This window comes from Poecilia formosa, unplaced genomic scaffold, assembly GCF_000485575.1.
Source record: "Poecilia formosa unplaced genomic scaffold, Poecilia_formosa-5.1.2 Scaffold199, whole genome shotgun sequence".
NCBI classification, from domain to species: domain Eukaryota; kingdom Metazoa; phylum Chordata; class Actinopteri; order Cyprinodontiformes; family Poeciliidae; genus Poecilia; species Poecilia formosa.
In genome coordinates, this window is record NW_006800138.1 from 501663 (window position 1) to 514271 (window position 12609).

Below are 12609 nucleotides of genomic sequence, written 5' to 3' on the forward strand. Positions count from 1 at the left end.
GGCTCTCAAAGCTCTTTGAAGCCTTTGCTCTTTTCCACCCTCACTTCTGTCTGATCCATCTTTATCCCCTCTCCTCTGCCTGCCGCTCTCTATCTGTTTCACTCATCCTATTCTTCATGCTCTTTTTATCCCAGGATCACTCCTTCAGACCTTTGATTTGCATGTCAAAACCTCCATCCCCCCTACATCCCCCCCGGGTTTGAATGTTATTAATGCTAATTGGAGGCGGGGAACTCCTTTAAGAAGTCAGCAGGTCTGTTTGTACACCTGGTGGGGTGTGTGTGTGTGTGTGTGTGCGTGTGTGGGTGTGTGTGTGTGTGAGCCAGAGAGATCTTCTGGTTTAAGGTGCAGGTGCATCTCAGTAAATTAGAGTAGAACTGAAAAGTTCATTTATGGGTATTGCAAACATTTATTACACACAGAGCTACATATGACAAGTATTTGGTTCTAAGTCTGTCGCAATAAGCAATTAATCAATTTATCAATTATTTGCACGGTGAATTAAAATGAGTTCAATCATTTCCATTCTTAGTACTAACATTTTTTGAAGGGCCATTTTGTTTTACAGGCTTCATAATCCATTCTATTTATGGTTTCAGCTGTTTGTTGTTTTTATTTCCTTTTTCGTAGTTGTGTTTTATTTTGGATATTTAAAATATCTTCCAATTCCAGTTTGGAGTGTTTTGTACAAAATTAAAGTTTATTAGTCTTTCAGAGGGCAAATAAAATAATTTGTCTCATGTTCATACAATACTTACATCTTGTGCAAGAAGGAACTCCAGTAGCAGTCAGTCACGCATCAAAGCTGAAGAGGCCTCTGACTGAAAAATTAGTAAGAACAACATAACAAAAAACCTTACATATATGTAAAACAGGAACTTTTGTCACTTCAAAAACACAAAATCTTACAAAGTATTTTTTGTCTGGTTTCTAGTACAAATATCTTAGTACATTGAAACAATACAAACTAACTTACAAATTACTTTTTAGCAATGTAGAGGCTTATTGTAAGTAAATAATTCCTTAATATTGATGAAAAAAAGTACTAGTTTCATTGGCAGATTATTTCAGTTAAAACAAGATATTATTCCCATGTTATAAATGAATTAATCTACCAATGGAACTGGTACTTTATCATCAGTATTACTTAAAACAAGCCTCTATATTTTCCTGAAAAGTTGATTTTAAGTTAGTTTGTCTTATTTCAAGTTTACTAAGATATTTACACTGGAAACTAGACCAAAAATACTTGGTAAGATTTATGTTTTTGCAGTGATTAACCTGTTATATATTTAAATAATGTTCAATTTCAGATTAAAGAGGCCAGATAACATACTGTAGTCAAATAAAAACATCTGTTCAAATACAGGAACAAATACTATATATAACTTGTGGTAAGATATATTTTCTCATATCTTACATTACAGTTTCTGTCATTGTGCTGATCTTTACAGCCCAGTGTAAAGTGTATCCTCCAGAACTGAGGAGTGTTATAGAGAAAGGCTAAGTGTTGTGCTAATGGCCACAGAGATGATTATTCTGGTATCACTTTACATCCCAGCTCTTGTTGTGGTGAAAGAACTAAAAAGAACCGTACTGAAAGATATGATATTCTTCACTACAATGTCCAATTAAGCTATCAAAGCCTGGCAAGTGTGATGAATAAAACCCCAAGTGTTTGTGTGTGTTTATTTTACCATTAGGGTATCATTGTCCTCGGAGGAAAGTGGCTCGGTGTTATGCTACAGTTAGCGCGCGTGGCACTGAGGGAGCAAATTGGATTGGTAGTACAGTATGTAAGCCTGCTGTTATATCCTGATGAGCGCAGACAAACAAATTGGATTGGTGGCGTGTAAATCCGAAGCAGTTTGATGAGCCGGAGGGGCAAATTGAATTCTCAACAATGTAAATCTGCATCAGCTCGATGGCTTCCCGCCCGACTCCGCCACTTAAATCACGCGATTGTTCCCCCGCCGTTTCCAAGGCACAATCGCTCATGGCCATTTGCTGCGGCGCCTAATCTGTTTTTGATGACCGTGCCGGGGTGTCGCTGTACATATGGGCAACTGAATCTGCCTCTGGCCCGCTCTGCACAAATCACACTCATTCTGTTTTACTTCAGCCTCCGACACACACACACACACACACGCAACCTGTACATTTGGCAGAGAAAGATTGCTTTGATAGAGCCATCCTTGTGTGTTGATTCAAGTGATTACTCAGATGATTGGTCATATTAATGGACCTCCTGTTTTCTTGTGATCTCTATCTCTGAGATGACAGATGATATTTATTTCTCTCTTCCAACTCTGATTACTACACGTTGTGTTTAATGTCGTCTTCTAAGGAAATCATTACCAGGAGTGAATAGCTTTTCCTTTTCGTTTGTTGCTCTGATTGTTGTGTTTGTGTTTCCCTGCAGTTATCCGTACAGTGAGGACGTCCATCACGCCAAGCAGTACAACACCACCAGATGCCCCGCCTGGTGTGACCGGATCCTCCTGTCAATTTCTGCTAAACACCTGATGGCTATGGTGAGCAACTGACTTTTGATTTTAAAAATTGCAACATATTTATCCAAAGAATTTGGTCATTATGATGTCACGGTCACAAACTTTAAGCCAAATTTGTCTGCATACAGCACTTCAACAACACCATGAAAACTTAACATAGTAACCACTTATGAAAAAAGCAATAAACTTGTCAAAATCTGACATTTGATTATGTCAAATGCCATCATCAAGCAAATAAACATCAAATATATTGATCAATATTCCAGTTTTTATGAATCAAAGGCAATTCTAAACAGGTTGGTTTTTAGCTTTGCTTTAAATGAACTCAGTGTTTCAGCAGTTTTACAGTTTTTCTGGAAATTTGCTTCAGATTAGAGTAGCATAAAAACTGAATGCTGTTTCTCCATGTTTGGTTCTGGTTCTGGAAATGCAGAGTAGACCAGAACCAGAAGACCTGAGTGGTCTGGAAGGTTGACACAATGACAACAGGTCTTTAATGTATTTTTGCTTAAAAAACTTTCTGATTATTGGGGTGTGCTCCTTCTTCCCTGATTTCACCGGATGTGTCTGAAATCGGGACAGAAATCGGCAGAATAATCTTGCCGTTTGATCCATATGCTGCAACACGATAATTACCCTAAACATACAGCCAAATATATAACAGAATGGGTTCGATCAAGGAATATTGGTGTGTTAAGATGTCCTAGTCAAAGTCCAACAGACACCCTCAATCCTATTTGAGGCTACTTTTGCAAAGCTGTTGGAGAAAAACCCCCAAAAAGCTCGTTATGTCATCGCAGTAACAGGTGTTCTCTCCCAGCTGTATTTAAATGTTAAACGAATGAAATGTTTCCTCCCTTTGTTCCTGAATGTCCTTTTGACCCGCCGAGCCAAGGAACAGTGTGTATCCCAGCACTTATAGAGTTCTGCTGGGCCCCATCTTCTTCATAAAGCCTCGTCTTCCTCAGAGAGTTGAACCCCTGTTTAACTTTGGATCCGCCTCAGAATTACAAACAGCAGCCAATCTGCCACCTTTCTCCTCCTCTAATGCTCCCACAGCCTGTTTCTCTCCTGACTCTCTAATTTGTTTGCTGGATTACGGACTGATCCTGCGTGCAGCCGAGTAGCGTTCACATATATTTGGTTTTACTCCTTGACAAATACATCTTCAAACCCAAACCAGCCAGTAACAAAACAACATAAAGTCTTGAGCGTTTTGGACTTCTAAGCCTTAGTATTTTAGCCACTTGACTCCTTTTGTGCAGGAAAAGCCCGGCTTTCATCTGGAAATGTGTGTTTGTGTGTGTGTGTGTGTGGGAGAGGTGCAGCAGTGTGTTGTACAGTACCAGTTCACAGTGGGGGGGGCTGCTCAGGAAGTTTGGCTTTCTTTTGTCTTCAACAAATGAGAAGAAATTCCTTCCTGATCTTTCTTCTGAAGCTTCAATGGAGATCTGCAGCCTTCCTAAAACATCAAGGCTGATCTCTGGAACAAAAGGTTGAGAAAACAGCAACTTTAAAACACCTAAAGTATGAGATATCACAGCGTAATAAAACTGATGTGGTGTTTGCCAATTGTGAAATAATTTAGGTTTAACCTCAGCTGTACAAAAACGTTATTCAAGACATTTATTATATGTAAAGCAAAGAAGAAACTGGAATGAATCTCTGTTTACAGGAAAAGGAGCTCAGAAAAATTACTAAACACACAAAAGGTCAACCCTCAGGCTTTACAAAAAACAAAACATGGTTACTCACTGCCAAGCATGGTGATGGAGGAGTGGTTCAATGGGCTAACATGAGTCACTCCTGTTGTCCGTCTGACCGCTACACCTTGACCCAAAGGTCAAGGTCATGATATGACAACGATGCCAAACAGCAAATCTGCTGGAAATGGCTGGAAATGAAACAAAACTAGGTGTTAAAATGGTCCAGTCAAAGTTCAGACCTCGTCCTGACTGAAATGCTGTGGAGCATAACACAGATGTGCAGAAACTGGATTCTGCAAACTTCTTTTTTCCTCATTTTTCATTTTTTCCTTTATTCTTTTCTTTTTTTCTTTAAATTTATTTTTTCCTCTTTTTAACATTTCTTTCTTTCTTTGCATCTTTTGTTTTTTTTTATTTCTTCTTTCATCCTTTTCTTTTTTCCTGTCTGCAAACTTTAATGACTTAAATCTATGAAGTAAAGACCGGTTGGCCAAAATTCTTCTGCAAACTGTGAGTGAGTCTGAAAACCTGAAACAGAAAACCTTTCCTAAGTTATTGCTGCTACAGAGCCGCTAAAATGTAGGATTTTGTTTTTTGTTTTTCACATTTTGATTTAATAAATATTTTTGTTTTTTATAATATTTGTAGAGCACAGTAGGATAAATTTGTTGGGTTTTCCAGGAGGATTGCCAGCTTTCCACTTGAATGAATAAGCCTTTCGCCATAAGTGATTAATCAATTAATCGCATGATAAATTAAAATGAGCTCGATAATTTCCATTCTGATTTATATTTTTTGAAAGGCAATTTCGTTTACAGACACATCATAATCCATTTTATTTATGGCTTCAGTTGTGTATGTTTTATATTCCTGTTTTATTTATTGTTTTTGGTTGTGTTTTATTTTGGAGTTTTAAAATGTCTTCCATTTTCAGTGTTAGGTGTTTGTTACAAAATTAGTTTATTCTTCTTTGCAAAGGAGGACTTGCATTATTACACCATCATCAAGAAAACAATACTATCATTTATCACAATTTATAGTCCTGCAAAATTATGACACACCTAGTTGTGAGTAGTCTATCTCTCTGCAGAATGATGACCTTTAAATACTTTGAAAAAAATCCTTGCAGCTCTTCCTGGATTGATAATATAAGGCTATTGTTGCTATATTTCCATCTTGCCATTTTGTTGGCAGAAATTATAATGCAAATTGCATAAACTGCGATTTAGATGCTCAAAACATTGTCAATATTCTGCTCATGTAAAAAAAAAACATAATTGTGGAGTTTCCATTAAACAAGAAACACAATTAAAATCACATATGAATAAGTTTGTTCACACCATAAGTCATTACAATCGTGCTGCCACATGTTTCTGTCCTCTACTTCCTGTCCTCTTCTTCGTGGTTTGCGCCAGTGGCAACATAATGTGACGTGAAAAACGTGTTTCCATTGCAGTTTAACAAAATAAAACAATTTCAATATGGTCACAAAAACACCTCATTCTTACCCCAAAACTTTTTTTTTTTTCAGAAAATTATATTTTTTCTTTATTAGGGTGTTTCCATTAAGCGCATTTAGTTTTAAAATGTCAAATTGCGCAAATATATGATCAATGGAAACGCTGATGATGATGCTTATCAGGTATTATATTATGCAGCTGCTTTCCTTATGTCCTCATTAGTAAAACCCTGAAATAAAGAGGGTGTACTTTCTCTCCTTTATCAACTTAATTTATCAGAATTATGTTAAAGGTGATTCTCCCTCACAGCTGGCTGCTTGTTTGCTTTCCTCGCCCTGAAGTGCCGGCTAATTGCTGGTAATGCAAGGCCGGAGTGGAACAGTTTAGTGCTTTCGCAGATTGGCTGATGATTCACCGAGCGCCCACTCTCAGGCTCTGAGCGTTACAGATTGTTGAGACATGGGCCCGTAAACAGCCCGGCATGCGGCGTCATCTATCATGGCACGGTCGGTTAACTCGCCATCATGTTATTTTCTGCTTGCCGAGCCCTAACACGCCAAAGGTTGCCCGCTGGCTGCGCGGCGCGGCACCAGCTCCGGGAGCGCCGGTAATGAATGTGTAGCCGAGCGAGCGCTCCCTCCCTGCCAGAGGAGCCCCCGGGTAATTTGTTTATCTGTCTAAAGATTACGCAGCCCGAAAATCCACAATTTTATGCTGCCTTTGTAAATTACCAAGTGTGTGTTTGATGAATGAATCCCGGGCTTGCGGGGAAGGGGGGACGCCCGTCACTTGAATAGAGAGGTGGCGGCTCGCTTGGAGAGGTAGAGAGGTGGAGGCGGGCGGCGCGCTGACCCCGCACCGCTGCCGGATCGCTCTGAACTTAATTCTGAATTTGCTTTATCGCTTATTCTCACACTCCCTCCTCAGAAACAGGACTGCGGATCTCTGTGCGTGTGGCTGTTCAAAAACTCTTTAGTTCAACCAGACGCGTTATGATTTATTCTCCAGTCTGAAGATTCATGAGTGAACAGGCATCGGGCTCTCGGTGTGTGGACAGGAATCCAGAAACAACATTGTCTCTCACAAAGCGTTCAGATTACAGGGGGGATGAAGCAAATACGCAATTTGGGAATTATTTCTGCTCTTTACTCCTCTCTGAAGGGTTTCAAATCATTTAGATCTGAAATTAAAATACAAAATTGTAATGTTTTCACAGAGTTAACTATTTTACGACTTGTTTTAGAATTACACACTCATTCATGTGATATTTTATATAACTTGTGGGTCCAACTGATTGTTGCCTCTGGGGCATTTTGCCTACCTACCTTTTTATATGAATTATTGAGTTTAAACGTGTACAACATCAAAACAGCACAGATTTGCAATGTGGGCTTTTTTGTTGCCACTAAAGAAAAGTTATTTCTCCAATGCAGTTTACCGCACAATCATCACCAACCCTATACAAAAAGCAGGTATTAAATACCAACTGATGACAGTAGGATTAATACTTCCCTTGGCCAGTAGCTCCATTCTTCTAAAAAAAAAACTCAAAAACTATAACTTTATTATTTTTCAAATACTGTAGTATTGTTTACATTCATAAAAATCCCCCAAATATTGTTACAACTCAAATGAATAGAAAAAAATCCACAAATACTTGAACGCTTAAAAATGCTTAATAATTCAAACATCAAATAATATCCATTAATACGCAGTGGAAACTACCAAAAGCTAACATCTACGGTGTTAATTATTTCCAGCCAGTCAGTACCAAGACAATTAAATGTCACTCCTGGATTGGCTGCTTTGCAAATGTTGTTGCCTCTGTAATCAAAATGTGTTTGACTGTATGTGTTTCTGTTGGTTCTGCAGCACTAATGCATTTTATTTCTCTATCTCTGCAGCCAAAAGATAAGAGAGAGGAAGAAGAGCAGGAAAATGACGAGAATTCAATAGTGTATGATAACATTGGGCCAAATGTCTGCATGGGGGACCACAAGGTAACACCAGGGGCTCCAACCATATTTCTCTAAATGTTGTTTAAATGTTGTTGAAACTGATAGGAAGTGGAGGAGGCTTTCACCTCACCGAGAAACCCCTTTTCAAAGTATTGTTAAATAATGTCTTATGATCTTATGGATTAAAAAATAAAATAAAATAAAAAACGTGCAGTGCAAATACAATTCTCTGCATCAACATTTTATTGCAAAACACGTTGGTGGCACCGTCATGCTTAGGGACTTTTTTTGTCAATGTGATCTAATGTAGAACAGTTCCAAATTCCAGTCAGTTTTGATCTTGAGGCGTCTGTAAAGGGACTTTATTTTTCATCATCACATTGAGTCCAAACATGCACTTAACCCAGCAAAAATAATAACTCAACGAGAGAAAATGTAGATTGTTTTCCCATCTGACAGTCCAGTAGATTTGGTTTGATTTGGAACTAAAGTTGCAACATTTGTTACATTTTCAGTCAGTGCAATTTGCTTTCACATTGACTGTCAAACGAACCAAACTGATTGAAAAAGTTATTCCCCTCCTCGCCTGTGGTGACGCTGCACCAAGACCCACTGAATTAAACAACATGAAAACCTCTGAAGAAGAAGCATATCTTCCTCCTGTGCAAATTGTAATCAAATATGGAGTAGCATCAAATTTTAGCGATTATAGGATTTCTGTTTTGTCTCTCGTCGTTAGCCATTTCTCCTGCTAGCACTAGACTAGCGTGTTTGTTTTGGATGCATTTACCCAGAATGCCCTGCGCTTTAGTCCACTTCCTGCTTTTGGAAGAATTCAATTCATCAGAACAGAGATCTATGTTTATAGACGGACCATTGTTGCCTTTTTTCGTCCACATAAAAGTTCAATTTTGCATTCACACCTCCCCAAATGAACTAAAGTTTCTGGACAGTCGAAGTAGAGTTGGATAAAAGCGGATTAAACAGGGCTGGTGTGAATGCACTCTTAGATTTGCAGTGGCCTAGTCAAAGGCCAAAACTAAATCTGATTGAAAACCTGTGGGGATCATAGTGAGGACAACAGATTTTCTCACAGTCTTAGGAGTTTGGAGAAATATTGCATGACAGAGTAGAGAAACACATTAAATGTGGACAGAGGTGCCTTAAGTTAAATCTGTTCTCAAGCAAAGGCATCCTGGACACTAAAAAAACAAAACAAAAAAAACTGCAGCAGCCTCCAAATCACACATCGGTGCTAAAATCTCGGCTACCTCTGTTTAAGAAGTGTCCGGTGTAGTTGACGCTCAGGCCCAAAAATGTGCGGTGCTGCTGTGTGAGTTTAACCTGCATGTTAAAGGTGCTCAGAGGTCAGAGGGCAGCAGCGAGTCCTCTTCCCACAGAGCAACAACTCACCGGTTTCTTTTTCCTGACTGTGGTTTGTCTCCTTCCCCCCTCCAGCCCGTCTTCCTGTCCTTCCGATTACCAGCGGGGAAAGGTAATCCTTATGCATGTACCTGCAGATGTTGTGTGGTGCAGTGATTTCGTGGTAAATATCATTTTTCTTTTCTTTATTAACATTTCTCCCCATTGTTGCAACTGTTTGCTTTGATTTGCTTGTGTTTTCTCTCCCATTATCTCACACCAAAGTACTTGTAAGAGCAAATGTTTCCTGTCTGAAGAGTTTTTATCCAGAGATAAAACTTCAACCGTTGAGAACTTAAAATGCCAAGGCCATTTTAAGATGCTGTCTTACAAGCTAGACTTTAATGTTTTTTTATTCTAACCCGTGAGCGAATGTGCTGTAGGTCAAGAAGTGCAAAAGTATTCATACTACTTTGACCTTTTCCCATTTTGTCACCTCACTATCACAAACAGAAGTATTTTGCAGTTTGTGAACAATCACTCCAAAAACACAAAATCTTGTCAAAATTTTTTGTCTAATTTCTAAAGCAAATATCTTAGTACACTTAAACCAAGACAAATAACTTTGAAGTAACGTTTCAGCAAGATAGATAAGCTTGTTTTAAGTCTATAATTATTTAATATAAACAAAATAGTACTAGTTCCACTGGCAGATTTTTTTTTCACTTTAAACAGGAAAATATTTTGCTATAAGAATAACTTGTATTTACATTTGAGAATGTTTTACTTGAAAGAAGCTTATTTATCTTGCTAAAAAGTTACTTTTTAGTTAGTTGTGTTTTATTTCAAATACTCCAAGATATTTGCACTAGGAAGACAAAAATCTTTGGTAGGATTTCGTGTTTTTGCAGTGATGTAGTTAAATACAAAAACCAGTAGAAAACTTGAGACTAGAGCAGGACGACGACCCTAAAAATGAAATATAAATAAATAAGTCTATTAAGTGTTAGAATGGCCTAGTCAAAGTTCAGACATATATCTAATTAAGTCTTGAAAATTATGGGAGGGAAAATCACTGGAGTTTGTGGTTGTGATTTTGCAAAATGTGCAAAAGAGTCATGAATACTTTTGAAAAGCATCCTAACTCTGCAAAAACGCAGAATCTAAGTATTTTGGTTTAGTTTCTAGTGTAAATGTCTTAGTACATTTGGATCAAAACAGAACAAACTTACAAGTAACTTTCATGAAAATACTGGAGCTTGATTTAAGTTAATAATTCCTTATTAAGGATTTTTTTACTTAAACAAGCTCCAATATCTTACTGAAAAGCTTCTTCTGAGTTAGTTTTGTCGTATTTCAGGTGCACTAAGGTATTCGCACTAGAAACTGAACCAAAAATACTTGATAAGATTTTGTGTTTCTGCTGCGAATACTTTTTAAAATCAGTGTGTAGACGTTTTATTTTCCTTTTTCTCTCCTCTCCCACAGGGAATTCTTGCCAAAGGGAGGTAGAACATATTCCATGAAGAGTCTATGTGAAAACACCTGAAAAACACACGCACACACACACACACACGCACACACACACACAGTTTGCACAAGCACACACTGAAGATCCCAGACAAGCTTCTTTTATTTTCAGCGGCGCTGAGTTTTCCGGACGGTTCATCCGTGCCGTTTTCTCTCCATAAAACACTTGCCGAGATGCGGACGAGCACCCGAGGAGGGCCCCGGCTCCGTGCGACAGACGCACATTGCTGACCTCACTGTTGCCATGCAACCCCATTCCCCAGAAGAAGAAAAAAAGACAATCAGGGCGATGAATAAGCCACCCTTTTTTTCCATGCCACAGCCTTATTTCCAAAACTCTAATCCAAATCAGTCATACTACATGCTTTTAGAGTTTACTGGCCATTTTTAGGTATGCCTAAATGTATACAAGCTACTTTTCAGACAATATGTAAGGTGTTAAACAAAAAAATCAGAAAAGATAAGAAAAATGTGCAATGCAAAAAATGTTGTATATCTATATTGTTAGGTTTATTTGTACATTTGACAGTATAATATAGAGCCTTGGATGCTTTTAGTGCAGTTCTCTGACCAAACTTCGCCGTCCCTGTTGGAATAAGTAGGACTTCTGATCTTAGTTTATTACGAAACTATATGAAACTATATACTTTTCATCCTGTTGCCTGACACATCAGTGGACTTTTTCATTTTATATGCTGTACTTTTTAAAGAGTTAATTTATGATTCGCACCAAAACGTTTGTGCTGCAGCGTGGGCAGACGCCGAGCGAGCGGGAACGCCATGGAAACCTTTGGATAAGTTCAGGAAGAAAAACTCTTTGGTGATTTATTGCCTATCCAAGAATGTTTTAAGCAGTGCCATAGACCATTCAAGTATATAAATATATATATATATAAATATGGAATATATATAAGATAATGTTTGATATAAATAGCACCCTCACATTATGTCGTTATTATTCTTACTCTAACTTATTTCTATAATATTATGGTTCTGAATGTGATATTTTAGGTAGGCTTGGGTGTCCCTTTAATATGTAAACTTTTTTTTTTGTTTTGTTTTTTGTTGTTACTGCATTGTGGTGCCAAGTATTCTACACAGACTTAAAGTGTGTAAGAGTTGAGAAATGTCATCTGTAAAGGTGTTTATTTCCAAATGTAAGACTCTAAACCCAGAAGAAGAAAGCAGGGAGGTTTTCTTCTTTTGCTGTGTGGAGCCCCCAGGACGAGCATTAAAGGGGGCAACCGGAGACGGCAGCGTTTTTATTTTTTCCTTCTTTTATCGCTTTCGTTCACCACACTACAGGTTTCGGACTGTTTGAAGCCGTCAGACCGATTCTTTGTGATTTCTTTATTTGTTTCATCTTGATGAACCACAGCAAGTGGAATTTTTAATTATTTTTTTTTGTGCCTGCCGGAGAGTTAATGTCGTCTTTTGTTTGTGTTGGTTTGTAGGCAAAAAAGAAGCTTGTTTTTGTTCCTGCTGGTCATTCTGAGTATGCTGTAGGAGTTTAAGCCACAGTTGTTTTTTTCTTCACTCCATCTTATAAAAGCAGACAAGAGATTTTATTCTAGCCCCTTCTGGAAGGCCTGGCCTCTATTGTAGGTGATGCAGTTCTTAAGCAATAAAAACCATTAGAGCTCAACTCGTGTTTTGTCTCTTTAATCGTTTCTTTATTCAGAAGAGACTCACTTTATTGTATGTTAGGTTTTGCATGAGTGATTAGAATAACTACATATTAATTATATGTTTTATTACTTCGTCTCCAAGTTAGTTTTACCAATTAACTTTTTATAGAAATTGTAGAGATGTCAACAAAATTGTTAACTGGTGTATAAATAAATAAAAAATCACAACACATATCTTTATAAAGACACTTTGAATTTTTCATTTTTGTAGAAATTTTAATATTTCTATTAATATTAGTCTGATATTTGAAATAAATTATTTTAAAGAAAATAGTTCTGTTGATTGCAGGTTTATTACCAAATTTAAACAAATTAAATCTAATGAGTTAATTCCTGATTGGCCTGATGAGACCTCAGTTATGAGGTCAGCTGCAGTAGCAGGTACAGTCCAT